This window comes from Stegostoma tigrinum, chromosome 14 (genome assembly GCF_030684315.1).
Source record: "Stegostoma tigrinum isolate sSteTig4 chromosome 14, sSteTig4.hap1, whole genome shotgun sequence".
Lineage (NCBI taxonomy): Eukaryota > Metazoa > Chordata > Chondrichthyes > Orectolobiformes > Stegostomatidae > Stegostoma > Stegostoma tigrinum.
In genome coordinates, this window is record NC_081367.1 from 33,030,110 (window position 1) to 33,043,128 (window position 13,019).

At 38.2% G+C, this 13,019-nt stretch overlaps 1 protein-coding gene and 1 long non-coding RNA gene across 2 annotated transcripts in view; one reads left to right on the forward strand and one right to left on the reverse strand.

Annotated features, from left to right (window-relative positions):
• Positions 1 to 13,019, reverse strand: part of kcnab1a (potassium voltage-gated channel subfamily A regulatory beta subunit 1a) — a 207,758-nt gene that overhangs the window by 128,525 nt on the left and 66,214 nt on the right. The window lies entirely within an intron of this gene.
• LOC132210535 (uncharacterized) overlaps positions 2,277 to 13,019 on the forward strand; it is a 64,150-nt gene continuing 53,407 nt past the window's right edge. The window contains exon 1 of the long non-coding RNA XR_009446658.1: positions 2,277 to 2,327. This is a non-coding gene — a long non-coding RNA (uncharacterized LOC132210535). The remainder of the gene's footprint in view (positions 2,328 to 13,019) is intronic.

The window sequence follows — 13,019 nt, forward strand, 5'->3', positions numbered from 1 at the left end:
GGCAAAGTTGTTTATTACATATTCCAAATTTACTTAACTAACTGGGTTTAATTTTGCCAGTTGCTGTTATGGGATTTTAATTCATGTCTCTCCAATGATCTTCCAGACCTTTTGATTACTAGATCATTACCATGACAAAAATGCTGTTTAAGCCAGTCATATAATTTGAGTAAGTCATCCATGTACCAATTTTTGAAACTGTTAAAAAGTATTGTCATTTAGAAAATGTTATTTGCCAGAATGTAGTCCGAAAGTTAGAACCTGAAGCTTTCTGGCATGTAGATTAATTCTTCATAACTATCCATTTTCCACTTATCAACCTGTCAAATCACATGCACGTTACAAAATGATCCATTATGTTTGTGAATAATTAACACTCAAAACACTGAATAAGTGAATCAATACTTCATCTCCTGGTGAGGAAGAAAAATAAAGACTTTTGTTTAGTCAGTGCCTTTCACAACTTCAGGATATCCTAAAGCATTCTGCAGCCCATGAGGTACATTTTAAGTGCAGTCACTGTTTAATGTAGGAAATGATTACGGACAGTTAATCTCCTGTAGTTGCGGTAATCCAATACCGAAACTGACATATCAGATACACACAGGCAACACACAACCTGTTTATTTGTGCTACAAGTATCAATATTATGAACTTGCTTGCAGAAACACATGTGCCAAATTGATCGAGAAAGCTTGTGTGAGCTCAGAGATAAGATTACTGTTCCAAACTATTTATAGCGACATATATTACATAAACAATGTAAAATCTATTTTTATGTTTCTTTCCTTAACCACCCACAGGATTTCATTGTTGCTAAATTTTGAATGCTAATCCTTCTTTGCATGAACCTCGACATTGCTGGTAAATAGCAGACACACAAATGCATAAGAAAATATACAAAATTAAAAGGACCATTTTGTTGTTTTGATAATACTTCAGCGATTTGAAAATAGATTTCTGTATTAGGGAAAATGCTGTACAAATCAAATGTTCATAATTTATCTCATAATAATGTCTTAAAGCTGAGGCTTTGCAAACCCAAAAATATTCCATACAATTTATAGAAGTAACGCAAATGGCACATTGCAGTTCATATTTAATACACTCTACCAGTCTGCCATTGTAAACTACCATTCTATCTTCAAATTCTCTTCCCTAGTCACTCCCAGTCAATTTATCACTGTCCAAAATAGTCTTGTGCAATAAGTAAATACAGCAAATATTTCATGCTGTTTGGGTTACTCAACTAATAGTCCAGAGGACTGGATTAATGACTCTCAGACATTAATTCAAATCCCACTGTGGCAGATGGGGTATTTAAACCTGGATTTAATTACGTAAATCTGCAATAACATGCTAGAGTTAGTAATAGTGACCAGTGTAAAACTCATTTCATTTGCTAACATCCTTTAGGGAAGGAAATTTTGCATATTTGTGTTGTCTGGCCTCTCAGTGTCTCCAGACTGACAGCGTTATAGTTAACCATACTCTGAAAACACTTTGCAAGATATTCAATTGTATAGGGATGGGCATTAATGCTGCAATTGCCAGTGATACTCACATTCTCTAATAAATGTTAAATACACAGGATAAAATTTATCATGTATTGATAAATAATTTTATAAGGTTTAATAAATAAATAATTTTAGAAGGTTTTAACTACTCATCAATTCTACCAAAATACTTCTGAAGGTGAATTTCCCTCAAAATAGCATTATAGTTAAGTAGATTGACAAAAGCAAAAATCTTCTGAATGTTTCTGCTCAGTGTGTCACTGTTGATCAATCAATGACACTTTAGAATAGGATATGCGTTGGTGCCTCCTACCTGAATGGCAGACATCCTGTCTAATTCAATCAAAAATCTGATTGGCAGAGACTAGCAAGACAATACTTTATTGCAATGGACTACACCTGCATTGGAAATACAGAAGACTTCTAACATTTCCCATTTGATTAATAATATTAGGCTGAGATTTGTGTAATTCTTTTTAATTACTTCTTTTGCGACTGATACACACAAAATCCAACATCATTTCATGGCCAAGCAGTCACTTATGTCAGATACCTTCCAGTCTATTAGCGTTGTGGCAAACTACTTGAGGTCAAAAACCAAAAGAACTGTGGATGTTGGAAATCAAGAAACAAAAAACAGCTCTGAAGAAGAGTCAGAGATAATGGGAACTGCAGATGCTGGAGAATTCCAAGATAATAAAATGATAAGAAGAGTCACTGGTCCAGAAATGTTAATTATGTTTTCTCTCCACAGATCCTGCCAGACCTACTGAGATTTTCCAACAATTTCTGTTTTTCGTACTTATACAGGTAACCTTACTCAAGATTAGGCTAAAAACATTATTCAAATCAATATTGAGAAACTTAAGTTATAGATGAAGGTCATCAGAGAAAGAAATTAAGAAATATTTGAGGTACATTTTGATTATTTGAATGTTAAATATTTACAATTCTATTGACCAAAAATGTAAGCAATAACATATGGTAAAGACATATAACAACAAGTGAAGAATTACATTACTTATAAAACAAAGTTTACAGTGAATGAGCCCACAACAACAACGTACTTCATTTTATTTGATAGTGTCAGCAGTACTCTTGTCAATTATGCAAGATTATTAAGCACAATATTAATCACAATTAAAATAGGATTTTTGCTACTAATTTCATATTAACTCATGGAAATCCAGATTTTTTTTCAAACAGTAATAATATTCTGCTTTTATTTTATTCTCCTATGAGATTCTTCTATATGTTTTTAGTAAAAACCCGTCAGAACTGCTTGTTAGCCACTGAACAGTTGGTAACAAAACAGCTGGAGGAATCTGTAAACTGTTAAAGGAGGATCAAATGGTCTCAAATATGTCACTAAAAATCTCCAGAATGAAATTGCAGAGTAGTAATCATGGTGGGATAATATTTTACATCATGGGATATTTCAGGAACTGATAATAGCAAGTGTCATCGCAGATCCCAATGGTGAAGGTGTTGTGTGTCAAGGATAAGTGATGTTACTCACACTGAAGTCCTAGGAATGCAAAATTAGCAGTCAGCTCTCAAGAAAGTGCTTAGGAAGTAATATGGATATGCTTTTCCTTCTACCTCTGTTCCTGCAGCTCCCTACTGCCCGCCATACCTGCACCCTAATCACTCTGCCTAACGTTCCCACCATCATCCTGAAATCTCTCATAATTTTTGTTCTCTGACTTCACTTCTTGTCTGCTTTGATTACTTAAATTATTTTATGTTTCCTTTCCCATTATCCTCCATTTCTGTTGGAAATTTTTTTGTCTGTTTCCACTTAACTTGCACCTGACATGTTTTGTTCAGTTGTACAGCAATGATGATTTAAACTAAGTATTAAATTAATTTACGTGAAAAATAGAAATCAGATTTTAAGATGAATATAACTCGTTTCTTTGTCAAAATCAAACTTTACCTATTGTCAAGAGCCTGTTTGCAATAATTCTATAAATTATATATAGTGAAGCTTTTCATAATTTGGTAACGCTGGAGAAAGAAAATCAAACTACATTGCTAATGAGAGTGTGGTCTCCATTTTGATATGTCAGCTTACAAGAAGTGTCATCTCCTGTCACTTAGTAATAACTCTGAAAGTGACAACGATCAGTGGCAAAGTTTTCATTAAATATTTCAGCTATTAGCTATAAAGGAACTCATTTTACAAGTACAAGAGAATGTGCTTACTGATACCCAGGTTATTAATAATGCAAGACATTTAGATGTATGGCATTTTTGTGCTGCAGCTTAAAATAACAACACTATCAAAACATGGTACTTAGAATGCAATTAATGCTTCCTGAAACCTTAATCCTACAGCCAATAGAAAAGACTTGGTATTTTAAACAGGTCACTGTAATAGTCTGTACACAGTTATTTAAACACAGAAATGTGGCAAACCCATTCGAATTTAGTCATCACCCTTCATACCAACAGTCTTCCTATCATGTAAATTATCTGTTTCTAAATAACTTCCCCCCCCACTTAATTCAATCATCTAGCTAATCTATTGTAAAATGCTATCAATCTCTAGTTCTAGTACTGCAATCTTCACAATCCTCTGCGTAAAACGCTACCTTCTAATGTGTCCTAAACATCTCCAACTTCCACCAAAGTTCTACACCCTACAATTACTGTAAACTTTATTTCTCTCTATTCTTTCCTTTCCCTTCATAATTTTAGCCACTCCCTTTGAAATCTTCAAATAATTCCCTCTGTTCAAACAAAAAGTAGTCAAATTTTTCATTGTTTTGTTTGGATGCCCTCAAGCTACACAACATCCCAACAAATCCACACCACACCGTTTCACCATCCTTCTAAAATAAATAAAGCTGTACTTGTGTTCTAATTGGTGTATTACTGAATTTTCCTACATATTGACCTTACAATTCAACTATTCTATTCTAAATCAATGGAAAGAAATTCCTGTATTCAATAGTTTCCTTTTTTAAAATGGCCTTTTCCATTTGAGATGATACTTTGCATCTGTTGATCCTGAACCCCAAATCCTACTGTCAGCCACCTCAAAAGTGTAGCTATTAACTTGTCTTTGAAACATAACACTTTAAGCTCCAACATCATATACCACCACCCGATGAATGTCCCTTTTATTAATATCCCTTGCTCTCTATGTTAATGCTCTCTGTATTTTGGACATTTGCTCTAGTCTTGCATCATATTATTAAGACACATCATGAGCAGGAGAAATGCCAGGAGAAAATCTGACAATACTGCAACCTACTTCAACCTGTCCTCAACTCGTATTGTTTTCTATCTTCTGACCAATTTTTAACTCAAGTTGCTCCACATCCCTAATTATACCCCTTAAATTGCTCCAATATTTAAACCTGTTATGCTTTTCAAATGTTTTCCATGTATAAATGTCCATGACAACACCATACAACATCCACTGTATTTAAAATAAGATCAGAAGTGGCTGGAGAACCTTAACAGGTCTGGCAGCATCTGTGGAGAGAAAGAAGGTTAATGTTTTGGTCCAGTGACCATTCTTCAGAACTGATTTTGGTTGGAAAAGGTGGTATGCATGTTGAAGACAGGAGGTGAACAATAGTTAGAGATGTGGTCCACAGAGAGAGAACCACAGTTAGGTAGACAAAGGAATGGCTAAAGGTCACCCTGAGAAAATAACAGCTGCTAATGGGGACCATCAGTGGTAGACAATGGGTTGTTTGTGGTACTAGTTCGTGTGATGAAAAGACCTGGTGTATGGGGCTTGGGGTAAGGACAAGGAAGAAGGTACTCAGGTCCCAAATTTATTCAACTGGATGTGGAGTCCTGAAGTTGCTGTGCTCCCAAATGGGAAATGAGATGATGTTCTCCCACCTTTCACTGAACTTCTCTGGGCCACTGCTGCAAGCTTAAGACAGAAATGTTGGTCAGGGTTATCTTTGCAGACAGATCATAGGTGTTCTGCAAAGCAATCACCCAGTCTGTGTTTCACCGCCCCAGCATAGTAGGACAGAATCTATTTTTTTTTTCCTTTATTCATTCACTGAATGAGGGTGTCGCTGGCTATACAGCATTCATTGCCCATCCCTAATTACCCAGAAGGCAGTTAAGAATGAACCACATTGTGGGCCTGGAGTCACGTGTAGGCTAGGCCAGGTAAGGAAGGCAGTTTCCTTCCCTAAAGGACATCAGTGAACCAGATGGGTTTTTCCCTGACAATCGTCAATGGATTCAAAGTTATCATTAGATTCTTCAATTCAGATATTTATTGAATGCAAATTCCATCATCTGGCATGGCAGGATTCAAAACTGGATCCCCACAACATTATCTGGATCTCTGGATTAACAGTCCAGTGATAATATCACTAGGCTATCACCTCCCCATTGCCCTGAGAAAGTTGTGAAGAAGAAAGGTTATGACGAAGAAAGTAAAAGGGTTGATAATTCCATCTCAGAGAGAGGGCACATGAGAGAGAGCAAGAGTGAGTGCTCAAGAAAGCCAAAGCGATCAGTTTGATTGGCACCACATCCACAAGCATCCACTTTGTTTACTATCGTCACTTAGTAACAACAAGCTGCACCATCTACAAGATGCTTTGCAGAGACTTACCGAGGTTCCTTACATAGTACCTTCTAAACCCATGACAAGGGCAGCGAATAAATGAAAACACGATCACTTGCAAGTTCTCTTCCAAGCCAGTCATCATCCTGACTTTGAAATATATCATCCTTCCTTCAGTGTCCCTAGGTCAAAATTCTGGAACTCCTTATCTAATGGCATTGTGGAGCTACCTGCAGTAGTTCAAGAAGGCAATGCACCATCACCTTCTCAATGGCAACCAGGGATATGGAATAAATGTTGGCCCAGCCAAAGATGCATACATTTCTTGAATGAATTAAAGAAATAGTAGAAAGGAGGTGTTGCTGGTTCTAGTGCTGGGAAATGTGGTTGACCAAAGAAATCAAGTGTCTTTGAGACAACATTTGTGTAAGAGTGATCATCGTATCACAAGTTTTAGGTTAGGAATGAAGAACAATTCAAGGTGTAACTTTCCAGTTGGAAGTAGGCAATCTTCAATATGTTTAGATATCTAGTCAGGTGAAAATAGAATCAAAGATTACCAGGAAAAACTGTAACAGATCAATGGGTGATCTGTAAGGAGATGTCTCAGGTAGTGACACAGTCCTTTTCAGCAAGAAGAAAGGGACCAAAACTAGTGCTCCTTAGACAACTAGAAAGACAGAGACTTGATGAACTTTAAAAATTAGGTTTATGGTGTGGATCAAGTGTAATCTACAAGTGAGAACAAGGCCAATTACAAGAAGCGGAGAAGGGAAATGAAGATGAAGACAAAGACAAAATACAGGAATAGATGGACAATTAAACTAAAAAACCTAAAAATCTTCTTCTGGCTTCCTAATATTAATGAGGTAGCAAGAGAAGTTCTGAGGCCTGTTATGGACAGAAAGGATGATATCTGCTTGAGATGCAGGGCAAATCGAGAATACTGAGTGAGTACTTTGTACTGGTGTTTACAAAGTAAGAAGATGCTGACATAGTTTTAGCAGTAGCAGAGACGGGAGAGATAATGGATGGCATGTAGAATTGATAGACAGTATGGAATTTGCACATAAATATTCATCTCACTGTTAATTTAACAGCAATTTTGGGTCAATACTTCAGATTCATTACTCAGCTAATTTGGGGTAGCCATTAATAATCATTGTTGGCAGCTGTTTAGGCAATGATTTATTGCAGCTATAAATCCCCCACATCAAATTAGATTCAACGACAGTAAAAGTGCATGTAACATATTTTTAAAAATGAATGCTATTAATTCTAAAACATGATCATATGAAACCAAAATACTGCAGACACTGAAATTTGTAAAAAATATGCTGGCAATAGGTCAGCACAGTGGCTCAGTGGTTAGCACTGCAGCCTCACAGCACCAGGGACCTGGGTTCGGCTCCACCCTTGGGGAACTGTCTGTGTGGAGTTTGCACGTTCTCCCTGTGTCTGTGTGGGTTTCTTCTGGTTTCTTCCTACAGTCCAAAGATGGGCAGGCTAGGTGGATTGACCATGCTAAATTGCCCATCATGTTCCGGGATGTGTAGATTAGGGGGACGGGTCTGCGTGGGGTGGTCTAAGGGTCATTGTGGGCCAAAGGGCCGGTTTCCACAGTGTACGAATTCTTCAAAAAAATTACTAATAGTTCAGGTAGCATGTATGAAAAAGAAAGATAACAATTACTGAAAGAATTTAGACATGAAATAGTTTTGAGAATGTGAAAAAGGGCAGGGTGAGGAAAAAAAAACTTAAGGCAAGTGTCTGATAGGAAACAGAAGATATGAGCAGTAGTCTATCCGGTAGTTTGAGCCTGCCCCGCCATTCATCATAAACTTTGCTGATCATGGAGGGGGTGATAAGAAAGCTTAAATAACAAAAACAAAAACAAAAACCCTCTCTGATGAAGGGTCTATGCCTGAAACATCAGCTTTTGTGCTCCTGAGATGCTGCTTGGCCTGCTGTGTTCATCCAGCTTCACACTTTATTATCTAACGAAAACATTAATGCTGCAAGGCCAAAATCGATGGTAATGGAGAGTGTAAAGACAAAAAAGAGGTAACTTGAGGAGATATGAATAGTAGAATGATGAAAAGTTGTTACTTGAAAGCAAAACCAGATGGAAAAATAAAAGTAAAATCAAATGTTGCAAATAAATCGAATTAATTTGAAGCTAAAGATTGCAGCCTGAAATGATCAACCTCAGCGTTCATAAGGCAATAAAGTTTCTGATTGAAAGAAGAGATGCTGTTCCTTGAGCTTACATTGAGCATCATTACAATGCTGATATTGCCAATTACTGCAAGTAGCAGTGACCACCGCACAGTCATTGTGGAATCAAAATCCCACCTGAAGTGTGGATACTTTCATTGCAATTTGCAGCACTACTACAACGCTACACGAGACAGACTTCAAACAGATCTAATGATTCACAACTGGGCATTCACCAGGTACTGTGGGCCATCATGAGCAGCAGGAATGCATTTAGCCACAATCTGTAGCCTCAAGGCCTGGCATATACCTCATTCTACCATTACCATAAAGCCAGGTGATCACCTCTGTTTCAATAATGGAGTGCAGCAAGACATGTTAGGAGCAGCACCACACATTGCTCAAAGAGGTGTCAACTTTGTGAAGTTACAGAAATAAACAAGACAAAGTAATTCCACAACTGATGGATTAGATTGAAGCTCTGCAGTCATGTGTCATCCAGTTATGAATAGTAGTAGATAAATAAACAAATAACAGGAGAAGAAGGCTCCACAAATATCCCTATCTCAAAGATGAGGCAGCCCAGTGCCTCAGTGCAAAAAGACAAGGGTGAAGCATCTGCATTCATTTTCAGCCAGATGTGCGAGTAGATGATCCATCTCGAACTCTTCCTGAAGTGCCCACTGGTGCAACCAAATCAACTCACTCCATATGATATGATAAAACAGTTATATGTACGTTAAACGTCTTCAACGCAAAGAACGATAAATTGTTGATCTCACAAGGAATCAAGGGCTACAGGGAGAGTGCAGGGAAGGGGATTTGAAATGCCCATCAGACTTGATTAAATGGCGGAGTGGACTCGATGGGCCAAATGGCCTTACTTCCACTCCTATGTCTTATGGTCTTATGGATACTGCAAAGACTACTTTTGCAATAGTATTGAAGATGTGCATCTCTAATCAAGTTCTCATGCCGTTGCAATATGATATCTACCCAACAATTTGGAAAATTAACCAGGTAGGTCCTGTGTACATAAAGCAGGACAAATGAAACATAACAAAATACAGACTTTTCAGTCTATTCTTGACGTTCAATAAAAAGTGATATAAGGTGTCATCAACAGTGCTAGCAAGTGGCACATGCACAGCAATAACCTGCTCACTGATACTCAGTTTGGGTTCTGGCAGGGCTGAATTATTACAGGATTGGTCCAAACATAGACAAAAAAGCTGAATTCCAGACACAAAGTGAGAATGATTGCCATTGACATTGTTATGGACCAGACCAAATCCCCTCAAAATATATCAAAAAGACAGCCTAGATTCCAATGCTTTCTTATTTTCAAAAGGCAAGTGTAAGGTTGTGTGTTCTAGTTGCAATTCGAAACTATGAGGCTAGAAGCAAATAACACTTTATTCTTATTTTGTCGTTGAAATACAAACAAAAGAAAGATGTATTCAAATAACTTAGCACTATTGGAAAACTTAGCAGAATAATAGATCATTTAATTTCTAAACAGCAACTTTCCCGATATGGTATCATCCCATAAACACATCCTTGGCCGAGGCAAATTCGGTAAAATATATTGTCTCACATGCAATTCTAGCAACAGGAAGGGAACCCAAACTTTTAGCTTTAACGGAGAGGAGTAACAGCTTCCATATCCAGCCTTAAGATCCCAGTAACCACTAAAATCCTGGTTCTGACTGAACTTGATACCACCCCTTCATGCTGCTTCTATTGTTCCAATGTTAAAAAAAAACCCAAGACATCACAAGCTGTTTATTTGATGGGCTTGGCACAGACCCCTCTTTACCTCTGTTTCAACCTTTCTTCATAGAAAAAAAAATCAATATAAGATACGCTTCTTAAAGCCACAGTATTGTCATAACATCAAGTTTGCACTTGACTATGTCTGGCATCAAAAGGTCCAAACAAAATTGGAGGCAAAAGAAAGATGGCTTTAGTTGTTGGAGTCCTATCATTTCATGCCAGGAACATCACTACAAATGGAGCCCTCAGATCGACCATTTTCAACTTCATCATCTATGACCTTACCTCCATCATAATGTTGGAAGTGGAGATATTCACTGATGTTTGCACTTAAATGCCTCTCACCCATTCCACTGGTTACTGAAGGCGCAAGAATCAACACACCGTTTGGCCATTCTATCTGCTGGCTGGGTTCATGAACAAAATTCACTGACAAGACAAACCAGTTTCTAACCCGTATCCAGGTGCTTTACCTATTTTCAGGTTCTTGTGTGTCAAGACAATAAAAGTCATTAGACACAATTTTATGCATGGTATGGCATAACATCTACTTTGTACCAGAAGCAGCTCATGTACTAGTCACACATACACTCTCCTTTTGAAGCGCAAAGTATTTGGGGATAGAAGTAGCATGATGTACAACTACATTTGCAAACCTATTGTTTATAAAGTACAAATAAATTTCTCCCCGTGCTTTCAATTGGATTGACAATCTGTCTCATTGCTTCAATAATAAATCTCAATTCTAACATTGCTCAGCGTTGACAATTCTGATAATGCTTGAAGATTTCATTTTGCGCAAAATCAAATCACTACACCCGGCACCTTCCCCTGCAACCGCAGGAAGTGCTTCACTTGCCCCCACACCTCCTCCCTCACCCCGATCCCAGGCCCCAAGATGACTTTCCATATTAAGCAGATGTTCACCTGCATATCTGCCAATGTGGTATACTGTATCCACTGTACCCGGTGTGGCTTCCTCTACATTGGGGAAACCAAGTGGAGGCTTGGGGACCGCTTTGCAGAACGCCTCCACTCGGATCGCAATAAACAACTGCACCTCCCAGTCGTGAACCATTTTAACTCCCCCTCCTATTCTTTAGATGACATGTCCGTCATGGGCCTCCTGCAGTGCCACAATGATGCCACCCGAAGGTTGCAGGAACAGCAACTCATATTTCCGCTTGGGAACCCTGCAGCTCAATGGTATCAATGTGGACTTCACAAGCTTCAAAATCTCCCCTTCCCCCACTGTATGCCAAAACCAGCCCAGCTCATCCTCTCCTCCCACTGCATCCCAAAACCAGCCCAACTCATCCTCTCCCACCACTGCATCCCAAAACCAGCCCAGTTCATCCCCGCCTCCCTAACCTGTTCTTCCTCTCACCTATCCCTTCCTCCCACCTCAAGCTGCACCTCAATTTCCTACCTACTAACCACATCCCGCCTCCTTGACCTGTCCGTCTTCCCTGGACTGACCTATCCCCTCCCTACCTCCCAACCTAAACTCTCCTCTCTACCTATCTTCTTTTCTCTCCATCTTCGGTCCGCCTCCCCCTCTCTGCCTATTTATTCCAGAACCCTCTCCCCATCCCTCTCTCTGAAGAAGGGTCTAGGCCTGAAACGTCAGCTTTTGTGCTCCTGAGATGCTGCTTGGCCTGCTGTGTTCATCCAGCTTCACACTTTGTTATCTTGGATTCTCCAGCATCTGCAATTCCCATTATCTCTGATCACAGTATGAATACTGATTGAATTTTCAAATTAGTCAGCATAGTTAATACTTTTGCTCTCTAATGGTAATGGCAAATGGTATGCATAATACACCTGATTCCTGTGATAAACCTGCATAATGTAACTGTGGAGTGAGGGATAAGGTCATTTACTTATCCCGAACTTCATTTGCAATCAGTGAAACAATATAAACCAAGAATCATTAAGGCACTTACTAACACTTGTCCTTTGAGCTAATCAATAACCAAAACAGTGGGAAAATGCATCTTTTGTTATTCACTTCTATTTTCCATAAATCCCTTGGATACTCATATCATAAAATTCAAGACAATGTTAAAAAGAAAGATAACTGGATTTTTTGAGGAATTAATTTGTCTCAGGAAAAGGAAAGGACAACAATTTCACATGGAAATACTACAGTTTAGGGGCCGTGTAAATAAATTTATGCATATATCACCTGTTGATTCTGCCATTTAAGATTTAACATTATGTGGGATTGGATACTGCAGTGAGGTTAGAATGCTATCATTTTACCTCAAGACTTGGATTTTAAGAGTGCTTGGATGAAAGTTCCTTCTTTCTGTTGACCATATCGATCCTAATATTGAATTTGGACAGACTTAAGCCAATGCTGAGTTGGTTTCAATCTATGGCACAAAGCTCTTGCTCTAAATTAGCAATCTGCTTTTGTGCTGAAGCAGATACTATTAATCATGGGCCCTTCAATGGGCTCCTAAAATAATTGAAAAATGGCTGCATTAGCAGTCAGTCAATATGTGCTCTGTTTATCAACGAACAGATGGCATATGCCTAATCATCCACCATCAAACTGATACATCAGCACCTCGGGCAGATTCAAATAGAAGCACTTCTTGCAATGCGTCAGTTTGGGTTTCTTTAGCATTCACTGACTGCTACAATTCATCAGAAGAAAATTTTAAAAACGCTCTTATATTTATTGCTCCAAGCAGTAGAAGCCATTCTGAAATGTAAAATCATGAGGTTAACTGGAGAGGTGGAAGTTTCTCCTGCAATAAATCTGCATTCTCTTCATACTTCTTAAAATTAAGGATACTTTGTGCTCACAACTTGATTTTTATTACACAGGTTAAATAGTTAGGCAGAAAATTTGGCTTAAATGTTACATCACTCAGTTGAAAAGGAAACAAAGTACATTATACTCTAATATTAATTCATTTCAAATGTTACACTACATTTTTCTCCTG